Source organism: Medicago sativa, chromosome 8 (genome assembly GCF_051527215.1).
Source record: "Medicago sativa cultivar Bolivia chromosome 8, Bolivia_mono, whole genome shotgun sequence".
In the NCBI taxonomy this organism is placed as follows: Eukaryota; Viridiplantae; Streptophyta; class Magnoliopsida; order Fabales; family Fabaceae; genus Medicago; species Medicago sativa.
In genome coordinates, this window is record NC_140756.1 from 23405768 (window position 1) to 23429090 (window position 23323).

The 23323-nt window shown below is 35.0% G+C and overlaps 1 long non-coding RNA gene across 1 annotated transcript; it reads left to right on the forward strand.

The window, feature by feature from the left end:
• Positions 1 to 18432: 18432 nt before the first annotated feature.
• Positions 18433 to 21151, forward strand: LOC146897846 (uncharacterized). The gene is made up of 2 exons (XR_015022483.1): positions 18433 to 19224; positions 20918 to 21151. It is a non-coding gene; the product is annotated as an uncharacterized LOC146897846 (long non-coding RNA).
• Positions 21152 to 23323: the final 2172 nt, after the last annotated feature.

The following is a 23323-nucleotide window of genomic DNA, read 5'->3' on the forward strand; positions in this document are numbered from 1 at the left end:
CGACATCCAGGGTTTATTTCAGAATTTTTTAAAAAGGCCAAAATGGGGGTTAAGTGAATTTCGTTGTTAATTTATGGATTTTACTCGTTTTTGACCTTTTTCTTTCACTAAAAAGGTCATAAAGTGGCCTAGCCTTATCGAATCGAAGCATGTAATAGTTCCTATGAAATCTAACAAGCATATATTCGAATTCCAAGGTTGATTTTATCATTTTCAAAAATGGACAAAATGAGGGTTAAGTGAATTTCCTTGTTAATTTACGGATTTTACTCGTTTTTGACCCTTTTTCTTTCACTAAAAAGGTCATAAAGTGGCGTAGCCTTATCGAGTCGAAGCATGTAATAGTTCCTAGGAAATCTAACAAGCATATCTACGACATCCATGGTTTATTTTAGAATTTTTTAAAAAGGCCAAAATGGGGGTTAATTGAATTTCCTTGTTAATATACGGATTTTACTCATTTTTGACCTTTTTTCTTTCACTAAAAAGGTCATAAAGTGGCCTAGCCTTATCGAATCGAAGCATGTAATAGTTCCTATGAAATCTAACAAGCATATATTCGAATTCCAAGGTTGATTTTATCATTTTCGAAAATGGACAAAATGAGGGTTAAGTGAATTTCCTTGTTAATTTACGGATTTTACTCGTATTTGACCCTTTTTCTTTCACTAAAAAGGTCATAAAGTGGCCTAGCCTTATCGAATCGAAGCATGTAATAGTTCCTAGGAAATCTAACAAGCGTATCTACGACATCCATGGTTTATTTCAGAATTTTTTAAAAAGGCCAAAATGGGGGTTAAGTGAATTTCGTTGTTAATTTATGGATTTTACTCGTTTTTGACCTTTTTCTTTCACTAAAAAGGTCATAAAGTGGCCTAGCCTTATCGAATCGAAGCATGTAATAGTTCCTATGAAATCTAACAAGCATATATTCGAATTCCAAGGTTGATTTTATCATTTTCAAAAATGGACAAAATGAGGGTTAAGTGAATTTCCTTGTTAATTTACGGATTTTACTCGTTTTTGACCCTTTTTCTTTCACTAAAAAGGTCATAAAGTGGCCTAGCCTTATCGAGTCGAAGCATGTAATAGTTCCTAGAAAATCTAACAAGCATATCTACGACATCCAGGGTTTATTTTAGAATTTTTAAAAACGGCCAAAATGGGGGTTAATTGGATTTCCTTGTTAATTTACGGATTTTACTCGTTTTTGACCCTTTTTCTTTCACTAAAAAGGTCATAAAGTGGCCTAGCCTTATCGAATCGAAGCATGTAATAGTTCCTAGGAAATCTAACAAGCATATCTACGACATCCAGGGTTTATTTCAGAATTTTTTAAAAAGGCCAAAATGGGGGTTAAGTGAATTTCGTTGTTAATTTATGGATTTTACTCGTTTTTGACCTTTTTCTTTCACTAAAAAGGTCATAAAGTGGCCTAGCCTTATCGAATCGAAGCATGTAATAGTTCCTAGGAAATCTAACAAGCATATCTACGACATCCATGGTTTATTTCAGAATTTTTTAAAAAGGCCAAAATGGGGGTTAAGTGAATTTCCTTGTTAATTTATGGATTTTACTCGTTTTTGACCTTTTTCTTTCACTAAAAAGGTCATAAAGTGGCCTAGCCTTATCGAATCGAAGCATGTAATAGTTCCTATGAAATCTAACAAGCATATATTCGAATTCCAAGGTTGATTTTATCATTTTCAAAAATGGACAAAATGCGGGTTAAGTGAATTTCCTTGTTAATTTACGGATTTTACTCGTTTTTGACCCTTTTTCTTTCACTAAAAAGGTCATAAAGTGGCGTAGCCTTATCGAGTCGAAGCATGTAATAGTTCCTAGGAAATCTAACAAGCATATCTACGACATCCATGGTTTATTTTAGAATTTTTTAAAAAGGCCAAAATGGGGGTTAATTGAATTTCCTTGTTAATATACGGATTTTACTCATTTTTGACCTTTTTTCTTTCACTAAAAAGGTCATAAAGTGGCCTAGCCTTATCGAATCGAAGCATGTAATAGTTCCTATGAAATCTAACAAGCATATATTCGAATTCCAAGGTTGATTTTATCATTTTCGAAAATGGACAAAATGAGGGTTAAGTGAATTTCCTTGTTAATTTACGGATTTTACTCGTATTTGACCCTTTTTCTTTCACTAAAAAGGTCATAAAGTGGCCTAGCCTTATCGAATCGAAGCATGTAATAGTTCCTAGGAAATCTAACAAGCGTATCTACGACATCCATGGTTTATTTCAGAATTTTTTAAAAAGGCCAAAATGGGGGTTAAGTGAATTTCGTTGTTAATTTATGGATTTTACTCGTTTTTGACCTTTTTCTTTCACTAAAAAGGTCATAAAGTGGCCTAGCCTTATCGAATCGAAGCATGTAATAGTTCCTATGAAATCTAACAAGCATATATTCGAATTCCAAGGTTGATTTTATCATTTTCAAAAATGGACAAAATGAGGGTTAAGTGAATTTCCTTGTTAATTTACGGATTTTACTCGTTTTTGACCCTTTTTCTTTCACTAAAAAGGTCATAAAGTGGCCTAGCCTTATCGAGTCGAAGCATGTAATAGTTCCTAGAAAATCTAACAAGCATATCTACGACATCCAGGGTTTATTTTAGAATTTTTAAAAACGGCCAAAATGGGGGTTAATTGGATTTCCTTGTTAATTTACGGATTTTACTCGTTTTTGACCCTTTTTCTTTCACTAAAAAGGTCATAAAGTGGCCTAGCCTTATCGAATCGAAGCATGTAATAGTTCCTAGGAAATCTAACAAGCATATCTACGACATCCAGGGTTTATTTCAGAATTTTTTAAAAAGGCCAAAATGGGGGTTAAGTGAATTTCGTTGTTAATTTATGGATTTTACTCGTTTTTGACCTTTTTCTTTCACTAAAAAGGTCATAAAGTGGCCTAGCCTTATCGAATCGAAGCATGTAATAGTTCCTAGGAAATCTAACAAGCATATCTACGACATCCATGGTTTATTTCAGAATTTTTTAAAAAGGCCAAAATGGGGGTTAAGTGAATTTCCTTGTTAATTTATGGATTTTACTCGTTTTTGACCTTTTTCTTTCACTAAAAAGGTCATAAAGTGGCCTAGCCTTATCGAATCGAAGCATGTAATAGTTCCTATGAAATCTAACAAGCATATATTCGAATTCCAAGGTTGATTTTATCATTTTCAAAAATGGACAAAATGCGGGTTAAGTGAATTTCCTTGTTAATTTACGGATTTTACTCGTTTTTGACCCTTTTTCTTTCACTAAAAAGGTCATAAAGTGGCCTAGCCTTATCGAGTCGAAGCATGTAATAGTTCCTAGGAAATCTAACAAGCATATCTACGACATCCAGGGTTTATTTTAGAATTTTTAAAAACGGCCAAAATGGGGGTTAATTGGATTTCCTTGTTAATTTACGGATTTTACTCGTTTTTGACCCTTTTTCTTTCACTAAAAAGGTCATAAAGTGGCCTAGCCTTATCGAATCGAAGCATGTAATAGTTCCTAGGAAATCTTACAAGCATATCTACGACATCCAGGGTTTATTTCAGAATTTTTTAAAAAGGCCAAAATGGGGGTTAAGTGAATTTCGTTGTTAATTTATGGATTTTACTCGTTTTTGACCTTTTTCTTTCACTAAAAAGGTCATAAAGTGGCCTAGCCTTATCGAATCGAAGCATGTAATAGTTCCTATGAAATCTAACAAGCATATATTCGAATTCCAAGGTTGATTTTATCATTTTCAAAAATGGACAAAATGAGGGTTAAGTGAATTTCCTTGTTAATTTACGGATTTTACTCGTTTTTGACCCTTTTTCTTTCACTAAAAAGGTCATAAAGTGGCGTAGCCTTATCGAGTCGAAGCATGTAATAGTTCCTAGGAAATCTAACAAGCATATCTACGACATCCATGGTTTATTTTAGAATTTTTTAAAAAGGCCAAAATGGGGGTTAATTGAATTTCCTTGTTAATATACGGATTTTACTCATTTTTGACCTTTTTTCTTTCACTAAAAAGGTCATAAAGTGGCCTAGCCTTATCGAATCGAAGCATGTAATAGTTCCTATGAAATCTAACAAGCATATATTCGAATTCCAAGGTTGATTTTATCATTTTCGAAAATGGACAAAATGAGGGTTAAGTGAATTTCCTTGTTAATTTACGGATTTTACTCGTATTTGACCCTTTTTCTTTCACTAAAAAGGTCATAAAGTGGCCTAGCCTTATCGAATCGAAGCATGTAATAGTTCCTAGGAAATCTAACAAGCGTATCTACGACATCCATGGTTTATTTTAGAATTTTTTAAAAAGGCCAAAATGGGGGTTAAGTGAATTTCCTTGTTAATTTACGGATTTTACTCGTTTTTGACCCTTTTTCTTTCACTAAAAAGGTCATAAAGCGGCCTAGCCTTATCGAATCGAAGCATGTAATAGTTCCTAGGAAATCTAACAAGCATATCAACGACATCCATGGTTTATTTCAGAATTTTTTAAAAAGGCCAAAATGGGGGTTAAGTGAATTTCCTTGTTAATTTATGGATTTTACTCGTTTTTGACCTTTTTCTTTCACTAAAAAGGTCATAAAGTGGCCTAGCCTTATCGAATCGAAGCATGTAATAGTTCCTAGGAAATCTAACAAGCATATCTACGACATCCATGGTTTATTTTAGAATTTTTAAAAACGGCCAAAATGGGGGTTAATTGGATTTCCTTGTTAATTTACGGATTTTACTCGTTTTTGACCCTTTTTCTTTCACTAAAAAGGTCATAAAGTGGCCTAGCCTTATCGAATCGAAGCATGTAATAGTTCCTAGGAAATCTAACAAGCATATCTACGACATCCAGGGTTTATTTCAGAATTTTTTAAAAAGGCCAAAATGGGGGTTAAGTGAATTTCCTTGTTAATTTATGGATTTTACTCGTTTTTGACCTTTTTCTTTCACTAAAAAGGTCATAAAGTGGCCTAGCCTTATCGAATCGAAGCATGTAATAGTTCCTATGAAATCTAACAAGCATATATTCGAATTCCAAGGTTGATTTTATCATTTTCAAAAATGGACAAAATGAGGGTTAAGTGAATTTCCTTGTTAATTTACGGATTTTACTCGTTTTTGACCCTTTTTCTTTCACTAAAAAGGTCATAAAGTGGCGTAGCCTTATCGAGTCGAAGCATGTAATAGTTCCTAGGAAATCTAACAAGCATATCTACGACATCCATGGTTTATTTTAGAATTTTTTAAAAAGGCCAAAATGGGGGTTAATTGAATTTCCTTGTTAATATACGGATTTTACTCATTTTTAACCTTTTTTCTTTCACTAAAAAGGTCATAAAGTGGCCTAGCCTTATCGAATCGAAGCATGTAATAGTTCCTATGAAATCTAACAAGCATATATTCGAATTCCAAGGTTGATTTTATCATTTTTGAAAATGGACAAAATGAGGGTTAAGTGAATTTCCTTGTTAATTTACGGATTTTACTCGTTTTTGACCCTTTTTCTTTCACTAAAAAGGTCATAAAGTGGCCTAGCCTTATCGAATCGAAGCATGTAATAGTTCCTAGGAAATCTAACAAGCGTATCTACGACATCCATGGTTTATTTTAGAATTTTTTAAAAAGGCCAAAATGGGGGTTAAGTGAATTTCCTTGTTAATTTACGAATTTTACTCGTTTTTGACCCTTTTTCTTTCACTAAAAAGGTCATAAAGTGGCCTAGCCTTATCGAATCGAAGCATGTAATAGTTCCTAGGAAATCTAACAAGCATATCAACGACATCCATGGTTTATTTCAGAATTTTTTAAAAAGGCCAAAATGGGGGTTAAGTGAATTTCCTTGTTAATTTATGGATTTTACTCGTTTTTGACCTTTTTCTTTCACTAAAAAGGTCATAAAGTGGCCTAGCCTTATCGAATCGAAGCATGTAATAGTTCCTATGAAATCTAACAAGCATATATTCGAATTCCAAGGTTGATTTTATCATTTTCAAAAATGGACAAAATGAGGGTTAAGTGAATTTCCTTGTTAATTTACGGATTTTACTCGTGTTTGACCCTTTTTCTTTCACTAAAAAGGTCATAAAGTGGCCTAGCCTTATCGAGTCGAAGCATTTAATAGTTCCTAGGAAATCTAACAAGCATATCTACGACATCCATGGTTTATTTTAGAATTTTTAAAAACGGCCAAAATGGGGGTTAAGTGAATTTCCTTGTTAATTTACGGATTTTACTCGTTTTTGACCCTTTTTCTTTCACTAAAAAGGTCATAAAGTGGCCTAGCCTTATCGAATCGAAGCATGTAATAGTTCCTAGGAAATCTAACAAGCATATCTACGACATCCATGGTTTATTATCGAATTTTTTAAAAAGGCCAAAATGGGGGTTAATTGAATTTCCTTGTTAATATACGGATTTTACTCATTTTTGACCTTTTTTCTTTCACTAAAAAGGTCATAAAGTGGCCTAGCCTTATCGAATCGAAGCAGGTAATAGTTCCTATGAAATCTAACAAGCATATATTCGAATTCCAAGGTTGATTTTATCATTTTCAAAAATGGACAAAATGAGGGTTAAGTGAATTTCCTTGTTAATTTACGGATTTTACTCGTTTTTGACCCTTTTTCTTTCACTAAAAAGGTCATAAAGTGGCCTAGCCTTATCGAGTCGAAGCATGTAATAGTTCCTAGGAAATCTAACAAGCATATCTACGACATCCATGGTTTATTTTAGAATTTTTAAAAACGGCCAAAATGGGGGTTAATTGGATTTCCTTGTTAATTTACGGATTTTACTCGTTTTTGACCCTTTTTCTTTCACTAAAAAGGTCATAAAGTGGCCTAGCCTTATCGAATCGAAGCATGTAATAGTTCCTAGGAAATCTAACAAGCATATCTACGACATCCATGGTTTATTTTAGAATTTTTAAAAACGGCCAAAATGGGGGTTAATTGGATTTCCTTGTTAATTTACGGATTTTACTCGTTTTTGACCCTTTTTCTTTCACTAAAAAGGTCATAAAGTGGCCTAGCCTTATCGAATCGAAGCATGTAATAGTTCCTAGGAAATCTAACAAGCATATCTACGACATCCATGGTTTATTTCAGAATTTTTTAAAAAGGCCAAAATGGGGGTTAAGTGAATTTCCTTGTTAATTTATGGATTTTACTCGTTTTTGACCTTTTTCTTTCACTAAAAAGGTCATAAAGTGGCCTAGCCTTATCGAATCGAAGCATGTAATAGTTCCTATGAAATCTAACAAGCATATATTCGAATTCCAAGGTTGATTTTATCATTTTCAAAAATGGACAAAATGAGGGTTAAGTGAATTTCCTTGTTAATTTACGGATTTTACTCGTTTTTGACCCTTTTTCTTTCACTAAAAAGGTCATAAAGTGGCCTAGCCTTATCGAATCGAAGCATGTAATAGTTCCTAGGAAATCTAACAAGCATATCTACGACATCCATGGTTTATTTTAGAATTTTTTAAAAAGGCCAAAATGGGGGTTAATTGAATTTCCTTGTTAATATACGGATTTTACTCATTTTTGACCTTTTTTCTTTCACTAAAAAGGTCATAAAGTGGCCTAGCCTTATCGAATCGAAGCATATAATAGTTCCTATGAAATCTAACAAGCATATATTCGAATTCCAAGGTTGATTTTATCATTTTCGAAAATGGACAAAATGAGGGTTAAGTGAATTTCCTTGTTAATTTATGGATTTTACTCGTTTTTGACCCTTTTTCTTTCACTAAAAAGGTCATAAAGTGGCCTAGCCTTATCGAATCGAAGCATGTAATAGTTCCTAGGAAATCTAACAAGCGTATCTACGACATCCATGGTTTATTTTAGAATTTTTTAAAAAGGCCAAAATGGGGGTTAAGTGAATTTCCTTGTTAATTTACGGATTTTACTCGTTTTTGACCCTTTTTCTTTCACTAAAAAAGTCATAAAGTGGCCTAGCCTTATCGAATCGAAGCATGTAATAGTTCCTAGGAAATCTAACAAGCATATCTACGACATCCATGGTTTATTTTAGAATTTTTAAAAACGGCCAAAATGGGGGTTAATTGGATTTCCTTGTTAATTTACGGATTTTACTCGTTTTTGACCCTTTTTCTTTCACTAAAAAGGTCATAAAGTGGCCTAGCCTTATCGAATCGAAGCATGTAATAGTTCCTAGGAAATCTAACAAGCATATCTACGACATCCATGGTTTATTTCAGAATTTTTTAAAAAGGCCAAAATGGGGGTTAAGTGAATTTCCTTGTTAATTTATGGATTTTACTCGTTTTTGACCTTTTTCTTTCACTAAAAAGGTCATAAAGTGGCCTAGCCTTATCGAATCGAAGCATGTAATAGTTCCTAGGAAATCTAACAAGCATATCTACGACATCCATGGTTTATTTTAGAATTTTTTAAAAAGGCCAAAATGGGGGTTAATTGAATTTCCTTGTTAATATACGGATTTTACTCATTTTTGACCTTTTTTCTTTCACTAAAAAGGTCATAAAGTGGCCTAGCCTTATCGAATCGAAGCATGTAATAGTTCCTATGAAATCTAACAAGCATATATTCGAATTCCAAGGTTGATTTTATCATTTTCGAAAATGGACAAAATGAGGGTTAAGTGAATTTCCTTGTTAATTTACGGATTTTACTCGTTTTTGACCCTTTTTCTTTCACTAAAAAGGTCATAAAGTGGCCTAGCCTTATCGAATCGAAGCATGTAATAGTTCCTAGGAAATCTAACAAGCGTATCTACGACATCCATGGTTTATTTTAGAATTTTTTAAAAAGGCCAAAATGGGGGTTAAGTGAATTTCCTTGTTAATTTATGGATTTTACTCGTTTTTGACCTTTTTCTTTCACTAAAAAGGTCATAAAGTGGCCTAGCCTTATCTAATCGAAGCATGTAATAGTTCCTATGAAATCTAACAAGCATATATTCGAATTCCAAGGTTGATTTTATCATTTTCAAAAATGGACAAAATGAGGGTTAAGTGAATTTCCTTGTTAATTTACGGATTTTACTCGTTTTTGACCCTTTTTCTTTCACTAAAAAGGTCATAAAGTGGCGTAGCCTTATCGAGTCGAAGCATGTAATAGTTCCTAGGAAATCTAACAAGCATATCTACGACATCCATGGTTTATTTTAGAATTTTTTAAAAAGGCCAAAATGGGGGTTAATTGAATTTCCTTGTTAATATACGGATTTTACTCATTTTTAACCTTTTTTCTTTCACTAAAAAGGTCATAAAGTGGCCTAGCCTTATCGAATCGAAGCATGTAATAGTTCCTATGAAATCTAACAAGCATATATTCGAATTCCAAGGTTGATTTTATCATTTTTGAAAATGGACAAAATGAGGGTTAAGTGAATTTCCTTGTTAATTTACGGATTTTACTCGTTTTTGACCCTTTTTCTTTCACTAAAAAGGTCATAAAGTGGCCTAGCCTTATCGAATCGAAGCATGTAATAGTTCCTAGGAAATCTAACAAGCGTATCTACGACATCCATGGTTTATTTTAGAATTTTTTAAAAAGGCCAAAATGGGGGTTAAGTGAATTTCCTTGTTAATTTACGAATTTTACTCGTTTTTGACCCTTTTTCTTTCACTAAAAAGGTCATAAAGTGGCCTAGCCTTATCGAATCGAAGCATGTAATAGTTCCTAGGAAATCTAACAAGCATATCAACGACATCCATGGTTTATTTCAGAATTTTTTAAAAAGGCCAAAATGGGGGTTAAGTGAATTTCCTTGTTAATTTATGGATTTTACTCGTTTTTGACCTTTTTCTTTCACTAAAAAGGTCATAAAGTGGCCTAGCCTTATCGAATCGAAGCATGTAATAGTTCCTATGAAATCTAACAAGCATATATTCGAATTCCAAGGTTGATTTTATCATTTTCAAAAATGGACAAAATGAGGGTTAAGTGAATTTCCTTGTTAATTTACGGATTTTACTCGTGTTTGACCCTTTTTCTTTCACTAAAAAGGTCATAAAGTGGCCTAGCCTTATCGAGTCGAAGCATTTAATAGTTCCTAGGAAATCTAACAAGCATATCTACGACATCCATGGTTTATTTTAGAATTTTTAAAAACGGCCAAAATGGGGGTTAAGTGAATTTCCTTGTTAATTTACGGATTTTACTCGTTTTTGACCCTTTTTCTTTCACTAAAAAGGTCATAAAGTGGCCTAGCCTTATCGAATCGAAGCATGTAATAGTTCCTAGGAAATCTAACAAGCATATCTACGACATCCATGGTTTATTATCGAATTTTTTAAAAAGGCCAAAATGGGGGTTAATTGAATTTCCTTGTTAATATACGGATTTTACTCATTTTTGACCTTTTTTCTTTCACTAAAAAGGTCATAAAGTGGCCTAGCCTTATCGAATCGAAGCAGGTAATAGTTCCTATGAAATCTAACAAGCATATATTCGAATTCCAAGGTTGATTTTATCATTTTCAAAAATGGACAAAATGAGGGTTAAGTGAATTTCCTTGTTAATTTACGGATTTTACTCGTTTTTGACCCTTTTTCTTTCACTAAAAAGGTCATAAAGTGGCCTAGCCTTATCGAGTCGAAGCATGTAATAGTTCCTAGGAAATCTAACAAGCATATCTACGACATCCATGGTTTATTTTAGAATTTTTAAAAACGGCCAAAATGGGGGTTAATTGGATTTCCTTGTTAATTTACGGATTTTACTCGTTTTTGACCCTTTTTCTTTCACTAAAAAGGTCATAAAGTGGCCTAGCCTTATCGAATCGAAGCATGTAATAGTTCCTAGGAAATCTAACAAGCATATCTACGACATCCATGGTTTATTTTAGAATTTTTAAAAACGGCCAAAATGGGGGTTAATTGGATTTCCTTGTTAATTTACGGATTTTACTCGTTTTTGACCCTTTTTCTTTCACTAAAAAGGTCATAAAGTGGCCTAGCCTTATCGAATCGAAGCATGTAATAGTTCCTAGGAAATCTAACAAGCATATCTACGACATCCATGGTTTATTTCAGAATTTTTTAAAAAGGCCAAAATGGGGGTTAAGTGAATTTCCTTGTTAATTTATGGATTTTACTCGTTTTTGACCTTTTTCTTTCACTAAAAAGGTCATAAAGTGGCCTAGCCTTATCGAATCGAAGCATGTAATAGTTCCTATGAAATCTAACAAGCATATATTCGAATTCCAAGGTTGATTTTATCATTTTCAAAAATGGACAAAATGAGGGTTAAGTGAATTTCCTTGTTAATTTACGGATTTTACTCGTTTTTGACCCTTTTTCTTTCACTAAAAAGGTCATAAAGTGGCCTAGCCTTATCGAATCGAAGCATGTAATAGTTCCTAGGAAATCTAACAAGCATATCTACGACATCCATGGTTTATTTTAGAATTTTTTAAAAAGGCCAAAATGGGGGTTAATTGAATTTCCTTGTTAATATACGGATTTTACTCATTTTTGACCTTTTTTCTTTCACTAAAAAGGTCATAAAGTGGCCTAGCCTTATCGAATCGAAGCATATAATAGTTCCTATGAAATCTAACAAGCATATATTCGAATTCCAAGGTTGATTTTATCATTTTCGAAAATGGACAAAATGAGGGTTAAGTGAATTTCCTTGTTAATTTACGGATTTTACTCGTTTTTGACCCTTTTTCTTTCACTAAAAAGGTCATAAAGTGGCCTAGCCTTATCGAATCGAAGCATGTAATAGTTCCTAGGAAATCTAACAAGCGTATCTACGACATCCATGGTTTATTTTAGAATTTTTTAAAAAGGCCAAAATGGGGGTTAAGTGAATTTCCTTGTTAATTTACGGATTTTACTCGTTTTTGACCCTTTTTCTTTCACTAAAAAAGTCATAAAGTGGCCTAGCCTTATCGAATCGAAGCATGTAATAGTTCCTAGGAAATCTAACAAGCATATCTACGACATCCATGGTTTATTTTAGAATTTTTAAAAACGGCCAAAATGGGGGTTAATTGGATTTCCTTGTTAATTTACGGATTTTACTCGTTTTTGACCCTTTTTCTTTCACTAAAAAGGTCATAAAGTGGCCTAGCCTTATCGAATCGAAGCATGTAATAGTTCCTAGGAAATCTAACAAGCATATCTACGACATCCATGGTTTATTTCAGAATTTTTTAAAAAGGCCAAAATGGGGGTTAAGTGAATTTCCTTGTTAATTTATGGATTTTACTCGTTTTTGACCTTTTTCTTTCACTAAAAAGGTCATAAAGTGGCCTAGCCTTATCGAATCGAAGCATGTAATAGTTCCTAGGAAATCTAACAAGCATATCTACGACATCCATGGTTTATTTTAGAATTTTTTAAAAAGGCCAAAATGGGGGTTAATTGAATTTCCTTGTTAATATACGGATTTTACTCATTTTTGACCTTTTTTCTTTCACTAAAAAGGTCATAAAGTGGCCTAGCCTTATCGAATCGAAGCATGTAATAGTTCCTATGAAATCTAACAAGCATATATTCGAATTCCAAGGTTGATTTTATCATTTTCGAAAATGGACAAAATGAGGGTTAAGTGAATTTCCTTGTTAATTTACGGATTTTACTCGTTTTTGACCCTTTTTCTTTCACTAAAAAGGTCATAAAGTGGCCTAGCCTTATCGAATCGAAGCATGTAATAGTTCCTAGGAAATCTAACAAGCGTATCTACGACATCCATGGTTTATTTTAGAATTTTTTAAAAAGGCCAAAATGGGGGTTAAGTGAATTTCCTTGTTAATTTACGGATTTTACTCGTTTTTGACCCTTTTTCTTTCACTAAAAAGGTCATAAAGTGTAATATCCCGCTTTTCAGAAATAATAATTTATCAGTCAAATGTATCAGAGGTTAAGTAATGAGGAAATGTTAAGTATGACGGAAGATATTATTATGTAATATCACTCAAATATGGACTTGTGTATCAGTGTCAGGTAAACACGACTGAGACCAAGGGCAATTTGGGTATTCGCACGCAAGGGGTATATAAGCAAGTTTGAACCCAAAATATTCATTTTCCCTTTCACTTTCTCTCTCTAGGTTTTGGGAAATAATTCTCTCCCCCTTCTCTCTAAGATTTGCGCCCTCCCTCTCTCTCTCAAGACATCCAATCTTCCTCCAATACATGATTAAGTATGGTTTTGGTAACTTAGCAAGCAAGAAACAAGAGGAAGCATGGATTTAAGCATGGTTTGGTGGGAAAAGCTAAAGATCATGAATGAAGGGAAAGCTAAGGTTGATGCTTGAAGCTTGAAGAAAAGCAAGAAAACATGTTAGGTGAGTTCCATAGATAGTTTACCACCCTTTGGGTTGTGTAATTTCATGTTTAAAGGATTGATTTATGTTTATGAGAGGTTTAGAACCCTAATGTTCTTTTGAGCAATTCTTGTTGATTCCATGTTAGTTTGCCATGAAATATGTTATTTAAAGTCAATATATGTTGCTGGATGATTATGGTGCATTGCAGGATCAAACTGAACAAGTTTTGGGTCAAAACTGGAAATTTTGTACCTCAGACCCGAAGAGCTACGCTATTAGCGAAATCTACGCTAATAGCGAAATTCTCAGGATGAGCCACGCCCCAGCTGAGCTATTAGCGCAGCTCTCTGGACTTGGCCAACTTGCTTTGGCCTGTTGGCCCAGTTCAGGGTCCGTGGTGCATTCTGAAGCTTTTCTTTCATCGTTTTATAACTTTATAACCCTAAAACAACATCTAGGCAATGCACATAACATCAAACGATTCTTGAAATGAAAATCATGGCAATCTTAACATGAATGACAAGAGTGAATCAAGAGAGTTTAAGCCGATATTACTCGGGTAGCTATGAATTAAGAAAGGGCATGAATATAGAGCCTCGACATAGTTGTTGAGAACTAGCAAGATAGAATGAATCACTAAGTATGTCAAGTATAGGATTATGAATACATAAGTAAGTAAGACGCGAATGATAATCTCTTCGCATATGAGCTAGAATGACTTAGCTAGTATGTAAGTCGTGGATTGATAAGCTATTCTCTCCACCATGTTAAGTATGAACAAGTATAAGTTACCATTAATCGGATCGATTAAGGTTCCGAGGTAAAAATGTATGTATGATTATGTTTAACTTATATGCACGACAAGACCATGATTAATAAGTGTAGGTGGCATGTCTCTTGCTATCCACATCAGGGGGATACAAGGGGTTCTCGTAATGAGAACGATTCAAGCCGTAAGGGACCCGCATGTCACTGAGTAAACAAGACGTAGGTGCTCGTGTCTCCTGTTATCCATGCCAGGGGGATACGGGAGGTTCTCGACCTAAGGGGAATGGTTTAAGCCGCAAGGGACCCGCACGACACCGAGGGAGTCCGATGTACGTACATCGGTCATGTATGGGATTGATCTCGGGGTTACTCCACCCGGGACTATCCGTAAAATGAATCAAGATAATATTGTTTGTTCAACGCTAACCTAATGAATGAACTTAAGTACGTTTATGTATGTTATGATTATGATTCCATGCACGACTATGATTATGATCACGTAGGAACTCATGTACGATTATGTATAAGATAAGAGAATTAGATGCTTAAGACAAGTACAAGTTATGTATAGAGCAATATATGAACATGATACCGATGACGATCTTAGGTTTCCCCTAATCGTCCGGTTTAGAATCGTGCCATGATTATGTTATGTTTAGGCCTCGATACATAGAGTGTATTCTTGGCAATGCGGTTTTAGGTTCCCCTCGACCGCCATGACACGTATAGGAAGTGAAGCCTATAACAAGTTAAGATAAGATTAGGACGGCTCTAGTATGCACTACCGTCTAAGCATGCAAGTCCCCACACACGTATAATCAACCGTCAGGTTGTAATGTAGACACGTGGTGACCGTAGGTTTCCCCTTGAGGTTGCCTATAGCCTAGGATTTAGGGGAACTCACTGAGACATTATGTCTCATCCCAATCCTTATTTGTTTCAGATAAGCAGGATTTTATGCAAGCGTGAAGTCGGATGGATATTTCAGCAAGTGTGCGTTCATGTCGCTGCAGGATGCTTTGGATTTAAGGATGAAATCATATATGTATGGTTGAGATGTGTATGTGAATTATGTATGAACGTAATTTGTTGTATAAATATTCATTCGTATGTAATTTATGTTGTAAATTTTAATGTATCCAGTACTAATATTAACGCACGTGCTAGACTTTCTAGATACGTCTGGTATGGGTGTTACAATTGGTATCAGAGCAGGTCGATTCAGACCGTGCCTTGGGTCATTAAATTACAACTAAGGTAGTGGGACCATTGGGTTCCAGGTAGATGTTCTATTTGTTGTTGTTAGTTGAGCCTGATCAACTCAATTTAACATTCGACGATTAGAATGGATGCCTGAGAGCTGAATAGGACCCAGGAGGAACGAAGTATGTGATGAAGATGGAAAGTGTGGACTCAGAAGTAAGAACTCGGATAAGTCGATATATGTTGACGGGGTTAGTAAGCTCTCAGGGATTGAGATATGAGAACGAAGTTAAAGATCTGTATGTTCAATGTGAATAAAGTTCTAACAGAGAATGAGTTGGCAAAGAAATAAGTTAAGCCGTTATTAGCGGATGAAGTCACAGTTTTATGTGGAAGTTATGTTAAGTGTTATGAGGAACAAGACATTAGTTCCTAATGTGCCTTGAATTGAAACGAATGATGTTAATGCTTGCCATGCAAAGGTTATAGAATTGTTTTAAGATGATTGGAAGGAATGATATGCATTGGGATACTTGAGGAAATAAGATTTTTATGTAAAATATGATTTTTGGAAAACTGAGCTGAAGAAACCATGCCAATAGCGAAAATTTCGCTAATAGCGAAATTACTCCAGAGGATTTTGCTAATAGCGAACCTGGAGCGAAATTTTCAGTTTTTCCAAAAACTGTCATTTCGTCTCTAGGGTTAGTAGTAGCTATTGGGGGTTGTTTTCACAATCTTTTATGTAATAAACACTCTCTATAATATCAAGTATCAAATGCACATCACATCCTATGATTTCTAAGAAAGAAAATGCATGGACAAGTATTAACGGAATCAATACGGTTTAAGGTAGTTTTGGAAGTTAGTGTGTCAAGAACAAGCCAAGATCAAGAGTGTAGAAGTTCCGGCATTTAGAAGGAAAGTCGCCGATGTTTATGCATGAGGTATGAAGTAAGAAATTAAAGCGGTGCAAAATTATAAGAAATCACAAAGTTCTCGGATTATGTGGAATTATGGCGTATCTCTCGAACCTATGTTTTGCTTAACGGACATGCTAGGGCTTGATATGATGTTGGATCATAAAGTTTAAATAATTTTAGAAAGCTTTACGCGTATGGGTGATTGAAGTTGACATTTTGAAAAAAATTCACGAGATTTTTCTAGGAACCGGTTTGCTACGACACTAGTAGAGCGAGCTAGACTCATTAGAATCTAGAATTGATGACATGAATGTGTTATCAATTTGTTCTATGATTTTAGAGCAATGGCCGGGGCCTAAACTCAATATATTTATAAAGTAGAAAATCATCAACGTCAATGACCCGTGCGCTAGTTAACGAAGTTTTCTTTAAAAGAAAAATTAATGACCATGCATTAGTATGATTAAGCAAAATATAGTAAGCGAGAATGCAAAGGTTAAATGTTTAAGAAGGATATGTTAAAGTACAGGATGAGATTGTCATGGGAATTCGAGTTTACTTAGAATTAAGTACAAGTATGATATGTATGATATATGTAACCAGCAAGAACATAAGGTTTAACCCCAAGTCAAGTATTATGAGCATAAGATAAAATAACATGAGTTTTGAATTTACAAGACAAGTGTAAGGTTGTGATGTTGGCTGCAACATGGAAGATCTTGAGAATAGTTCAAGAAGTAAGTATTCAAGTGGTAAGCATGAATTGAAGTCTCAATTGCTCTAACGGGTTAGAGAATTAGTTTAAGCCAACTGGTGGGAATCAGAGTAGCGCCATGGAAGTTAATCATTAAACACGAAACATGGGAATTTTAGTATGTATGAAGCTTCTTGAAGAATATTCGGTTAGTAAGGCAAGTTTAGCAGATGCATCATAAGACAAACGAGGAGTTCTCAATGTGATAAGTAAGTATGGATGTTTATATAGATAGCATTGGCTAAGGTAAAAGTTTCAAGTATGTGCCATCACCTAAGTAAGATGATAATGGGAAGTATGTAAGGTTCAGAAGGTTACATTTCGTGACTCAAGTAAAGAATCAAAGCATCAAGAATGATGACCGGGTTTCGGAAAAGGTATTAACGCTCAAGCGATAACCGAATGAGATAATGTGGAGAATCAAGTTTAGTATTCTGAAGAAGAGGAATAAGTTTATGTTAAGAGGTCCAAGGATTTCCTATGGATATGTAAGCGGTATAAGAAGTATGTATATCGGTTGAATAAGGGAAGAATTTATATTCGAAGTTAAGTATGTTATCATGAAAGGAGATGCAACTCTCGAGTTTGGGCAATGAGAATCATACTCTCGTATGCAATACTTGTTGAGTGAAAACGATACTTGTTAAGACATGTTAAGTCATGATTTTATAACTTTTAAGCTAAGATTGGTATTATGGAACTTGGGAACGATATTTTATTTAAACTCATGGAATTATACATTTTCGAAACTGATGAAATACGTTGTAAGTAAACTCACTTAAGACGTACAAACTTCAGGACCAACTTGTCGTGGACAAATTTTGGGCAGTTGTTAAATCTTTTTCAAAAATATCGAAACTCGTCCGGTGGTTCTGTGGCACCTTTATGCAATCAGTTTTGGAAATGATAAAATCTTTTTAGTCATGAATAAATTCGTTCCAAGAACCCGAATACCAAAGTTTAAGAAAAAAAAAATTTCTTTAAGGAAGATTTTAGAACACGTATCGTTATCATTTAACAAGAAGTGGCATTTGAAAGTATGCACATGTTATGGAAACGAGAATGTTCGTATGAAGTCAATATCCTACGGGATACACGGAAATGTTTTAAGAATGTTTGATGTAAGTGCAAGTAAATTGCTAGAAAGTTTCAAGAGTATGTGAACCATAATGTTGATTAATAGGTTATCAGATGAAGTGGTGAGTTTATTTCACTTTTTCATGTCAGGCAATATGAGTTATCCCTTGGTACGGGTGATAAGATGCAATAAGATGCAATGAGATCGAAAGATTTCCTAAGACTCGGAAGAGATAAGTGATCCGTGGAATTGTTTATATGAGTAATACAAGAAGCATGTGTCTCAAGGTACAGTAAGATTATGTATTCATGATAAGATGTATGTATGAAATATGTTTTATGTTGTAAGTAAGCACTGCAGGGCAAACCTGGTTTCCGTAGGATCCCAGTTAAAAGGCAAATCCTGAGTGTTCATGATTATGATAAGGTAACGTTATGAAAAGGTCCATGATAAGCGGGTAAGATGCGAGTCTGAGACAATAAGTTATGTGTAGCAAGATAAGTTCTAAATCATGATATACTAAGAAAACTCTAAATTTGAGTGATATTAAAATCAAGAAGGTTATGTTCAGTTACATGTGGGTTAAGAAACAAGATGAGGACATGATGCGATAAACCCTTTCGATATGTGAGAATGGAAAATGTTTGGCTCAGACCATAGATGGTAAGTTTTGTCATGATGATTGGTAGTCGATCTCTAAATTTCGAGGACGAAATTTTTTAAGGGGGGTAGATTGTAATATCCCGCTTTTCAGAAATAATAATTTATCAGTCAAATGTATCAGAGGTTAAGTAATGAGGAAATGTTAAGTATGACGGAAGATATTATTATGTAATATCACTCAAATATGGACTTGTGTATCAGTGTCAGGTAAACACGACTGAGACCAAGGGCAATTTGGGTATTCGCACGCAAGGGGTATATAAGCAAGTTTGAACCCAAAATATTCATTTTCCCTTTCACTTTCTCTCTCTAGGTTTTGGGAAATAATTCTCTCCCCCTTCTCTCTAAGATTTGCGCCCTCCCTCTCTCTCTCAAGACATCCAATCTTCCTCCAATACATGATTAAGTATGGTTTTGGTAACTTAGCAAGCAAGAAACAAGAGGAAGCATGGATTTAAGCATGGTTTGGTGGGAAAAGCTAAAGATCAAGAATGAAGGGAAAGCTAAGGTTGATGCTTGAAGCTTGAAGAAAAGCAAGAAAACATGTTAGGTGAGTTCCATAGATAGTTTACCACCCTTTGGGTTGTGTAATTTCATGTTTAAAGGATTGATTTATGTTTATGAGAGGTTTAGAACCCTAATGTTCTTATGAGCAATTCTTGTTGATTCCATGTTAGTTTGCCATGAAATATGTTATTTAAAGTCAATATATGTTGCTGGATGATTATGGTGCATTGCAGGATCAAACTGAACAAGTTTTGGGTCAAAACTGGAAATTTTGTACCTCAGACCCGAAGAGCTACGCTATTAGCGAAATCTACGCTAATAGCGAAATTCTCAGGATGAGCCACGCCCCAGCTGAGCTATTAGCGCAGCTCTCTGGACTTGGCCAACTTGCTTTGGCCTGTTGGCCCAGTTCAGGGTCCGTGGTGCATTCTGAAGCTTTTCTTTCATCGTTTTATAACTTTATAACCCTAAAACAACATCTAGGCAATGCACATAACATCAAACGATTCTTGAAATGAAAATCATGGCAATCTTAACATGAATGACAAGAGTGAATCAAGAGAGTTTAAGCCGATATTACTCGGGTAGCTATGAATTAAGAAAGGGCATGAATATAGAGCCTCGACATAGTTGTTGAGAACTAGCAAGATAGAATGAATCACTAAGTATGTCAAGTATAGGATTATGAATACATAAGTAAGTAAGACGCGAATGATAATCTCTTCGCATATGAGCTAGAATGACTTAGCTAGTATGTAAGTCGTGGATTGATAAGCTATTCTCTCCACCATGTTAAGTATGAACAAGTATAAGTTACCATTAATCGGATCGATTAAGGTTCCGAGGTAAAAATGTATGTATGATTATGTTTAACTTATATGCACGACAAGACCATGATTAATAAGTGTAGGTGGCATGTCTCTTGCTATCCACATCAGGGGGATACAAGGGGTTCTCGTAATGAGAACGATTCAAGCCGTAAGGGACCCGCATGTCACTGAGTAAACAAGACGTAGGTGCTCGTGTCTCCTGTTATCCATGCCAGGGGGATACGGGAGGTTCTCGACCTAAGGGGAATGGTTTAAGCCGCAAGGGACCCGCACGACACCGAGGGAGTCCGATGTACGTACATCGGTCATGTATGGGATTGATCTCGGGGTTACTCCACCCGGGACTATCCGTAAAATGAATCAAGATAATATTGTTTGTTCAACGCTAACCTAATGAATGAACTTAAGTACGTTTATGTATGTTATGATTATGATTCCATGCACGACTATGATTATGATCACGTAGGAACTCATGTACGATTATGTATAAGATAAGAGAATTAGATGCTTAAGACAAGTACAAGTTATGTATAGAGCAATATATGAACATGATACCGATGACGATCTTAGGTTTCCCCTAATCGTCCGGTTTAGAATCGTGCCATGATTATGTTATGTTTAGGCCTCGATACATAGAGTGTATTCTTGGCAATGCGGTTTTAGGTTCCCCTCGACCGCCATGACACGTATAGGAAGTGAAGCCTATAACAAGTTAAGATAAGATTAGGACGGCTCTAGTATGCACTACCGTCTAAGCATGCAAGTCCCCACACACGTATAATCAACCGTCAGGTTGTAATGTAGACACGTGGTGACCGTAGGTTTCCCCTTGAGGTTGCCTATAGCCTAGGATTTAGGGGAACTCACTGAGACATTATGTCTCATCCCAATCCTTATTTGTTTCAGATAAGCAGGATTTTATGCAAGCGTGAAGTCGGATGGATATTTCAGCAAGTGTGCGTTCATGTCGCTGCAGGATGCTTTGGATTTAAGGATGAAATCATATATGTATGGTTGAGATGTGTATGTGAATTATGTATGAACGTAATTTGTTGTATAAATATTCATTCGTATGTAATTTATGTTGTAAATTTTAATGTATCCAGTACTAATATTAACGCACGTGCTAGACTTTCTAGATACGTCTGGTATGGGTGTTACAATTGGTATCAGAGCAGGTCGATTCAGACCGTGCCTTGGGTCATTAAATTACAACTAAGGTAGTGGGACCATTGGGTTCCAGGTAGATGTTCTATTTGTTGTTGTTAGTTGATCCTGATCAACTCAATTTAACATTCGACGATTAGAATGGATGCCTGAGAGCTGAATAGGACCCAGGAGGAACGAAGTATGTGATGAAGATGGAAAGTGTGGACTCAGAAGTAAGAACTCGGATAAGTCGATATATGTTGACGGGGTTAGTAAGCTCTCAGGGATTGAGATATGAGAACGAAGTTAAAGATCTGTATGTTCAATGTGAATAAAGTTCTAACAGAGAATGAGTTGGCAAAGAAATAAGTTAAACCGTTATTAGCGGATGAAGTCACAGTTTTATGTGGAAGTTATGTTAAGTGTTATGAGGAACAAGACATTAGTTCCTAATGTGCCTTGAATTGAAACGAATGATGTTAATGCTTGCCATGCAAAGGTTATAGAATTGTTTTAAGATGATTGGAAGGAATGATATGCATTGGGATACTTGAGGAAATAAGATTTTTATGTAAAATATGATTTTTGGAAAACTGAGCTGAAGAAACCATGCCAATAGCGAAAATTTCGCTAATAGCGAAATTACTCCAGAGGATTTTGCTAATAGCGAACCTGGAGCGAAATTTTCAGTTTTTCCAAAAACTGTCATTTCGTCTCTAGGGTTAGTAGTAGCTATTGGGGGTTGTTTTCACAATCTTTTATGTAATAAACACTCTCTATAATATCAAGTATCAAATGCACATCACATCCTATGATTTCTAAGAAAGAAAATGCATGGACAAGTATTAACGGAATCAATACGGTTTAAGGTAGTTTTGGAAGTTAGTGTGTCAAGAACAAGCCAAGATCAAGAGTGTAGAAGTTCCGGCATTTAGAAGGAAAGTCGCCGATGTTTATGCATGAGGTATGAAGTAAGAAATTAAAGCGGTGCAAAATTATAAGAAATCACAAAGTTCTCGGATTATGTGGAATTATGGCGTATCTCTCGAACCTATGTTTTGCTTAACGGACATGCTAGGGCTTGATATGATGTTGGATCATAAAGTTTAAATAATTTTAGAAAGCTTTACGCGTATGGGTGATTGAAGTTGACATTTTGAAAAAAATTCACGAGATTTTTCTAGGAACCGGTTTGCTACGACACTAGTAGAGCGAGCTAGACTCATTAGAATCTAGAATTGATGACATGAATGTGTTATCAATTTGTTCTATGATTTTAGAGCAATGGCCGGGGCCTAAACTCAATATATTTATAAAGTAGAAAATCATCAACGTCAATGACCCGTGCGCTAGTTAACGAAGTTTTCTTTAAAAGAAAAATTAATGACCATGCATTAGTATGATTAAGCAAAATATAGTAAGCGAGAATGCAAAGGTTAAATGTTTAAGAAGGATATGTTAAAGTACAGGATGAGATTGTCATGGGAATTCGAGTTTACTTAGAATTAAGTACAAGTATGATATGTATGATATATGTAACCAGCAAGAACATAAGGTTTAACCCCAAGTCAAGTATTATGAGCATAAGATAAAATAACATGAGTTTTGAATTTACAAGACAAGTGTAAGGTTGTGATGTTGGCTGCAACATGGAAGATCTTGAGAATAGTTCAAGAAGTAAGTATTCAAGTGGTAAGCATGAATTGAAGTCTCAATTGCTCTAACGGGTTAGAGAATTAGTTTAAGCCAACTGGTGGGAATCAGAGTAGCGCCATGGAAGTTAATCATTAAACACGAAACATGGGAATTTTAGTATGTATGAAGCTTCTTGAAGAATATTCGGTTAGTAAGGCAAGTTTAGCAGATGCATCATAAGACAAACGAGGAGTTCTCAATGTGATAAGTAAGTATGGATGTTTATATAGATAGCATTGGCTAAGGTAAAAGTTTCAAGTATGTGCCATCACCTAAGTAAGATGATAATGGGAAGTATGTAAGGTTCAGAAGGTTACATTTCGTGACTCAAGTAAAGAATCAAAGCATCAAGAATGATGACCGGGTTTCGGAAAAGGTATTAACGCTCAAGCGATAACCGAATGAGATAATGTGGAGAATCAAGTTTAGTATTCTGAAGAAGAGGAATAAGTTTATGTTAAGAGGTCC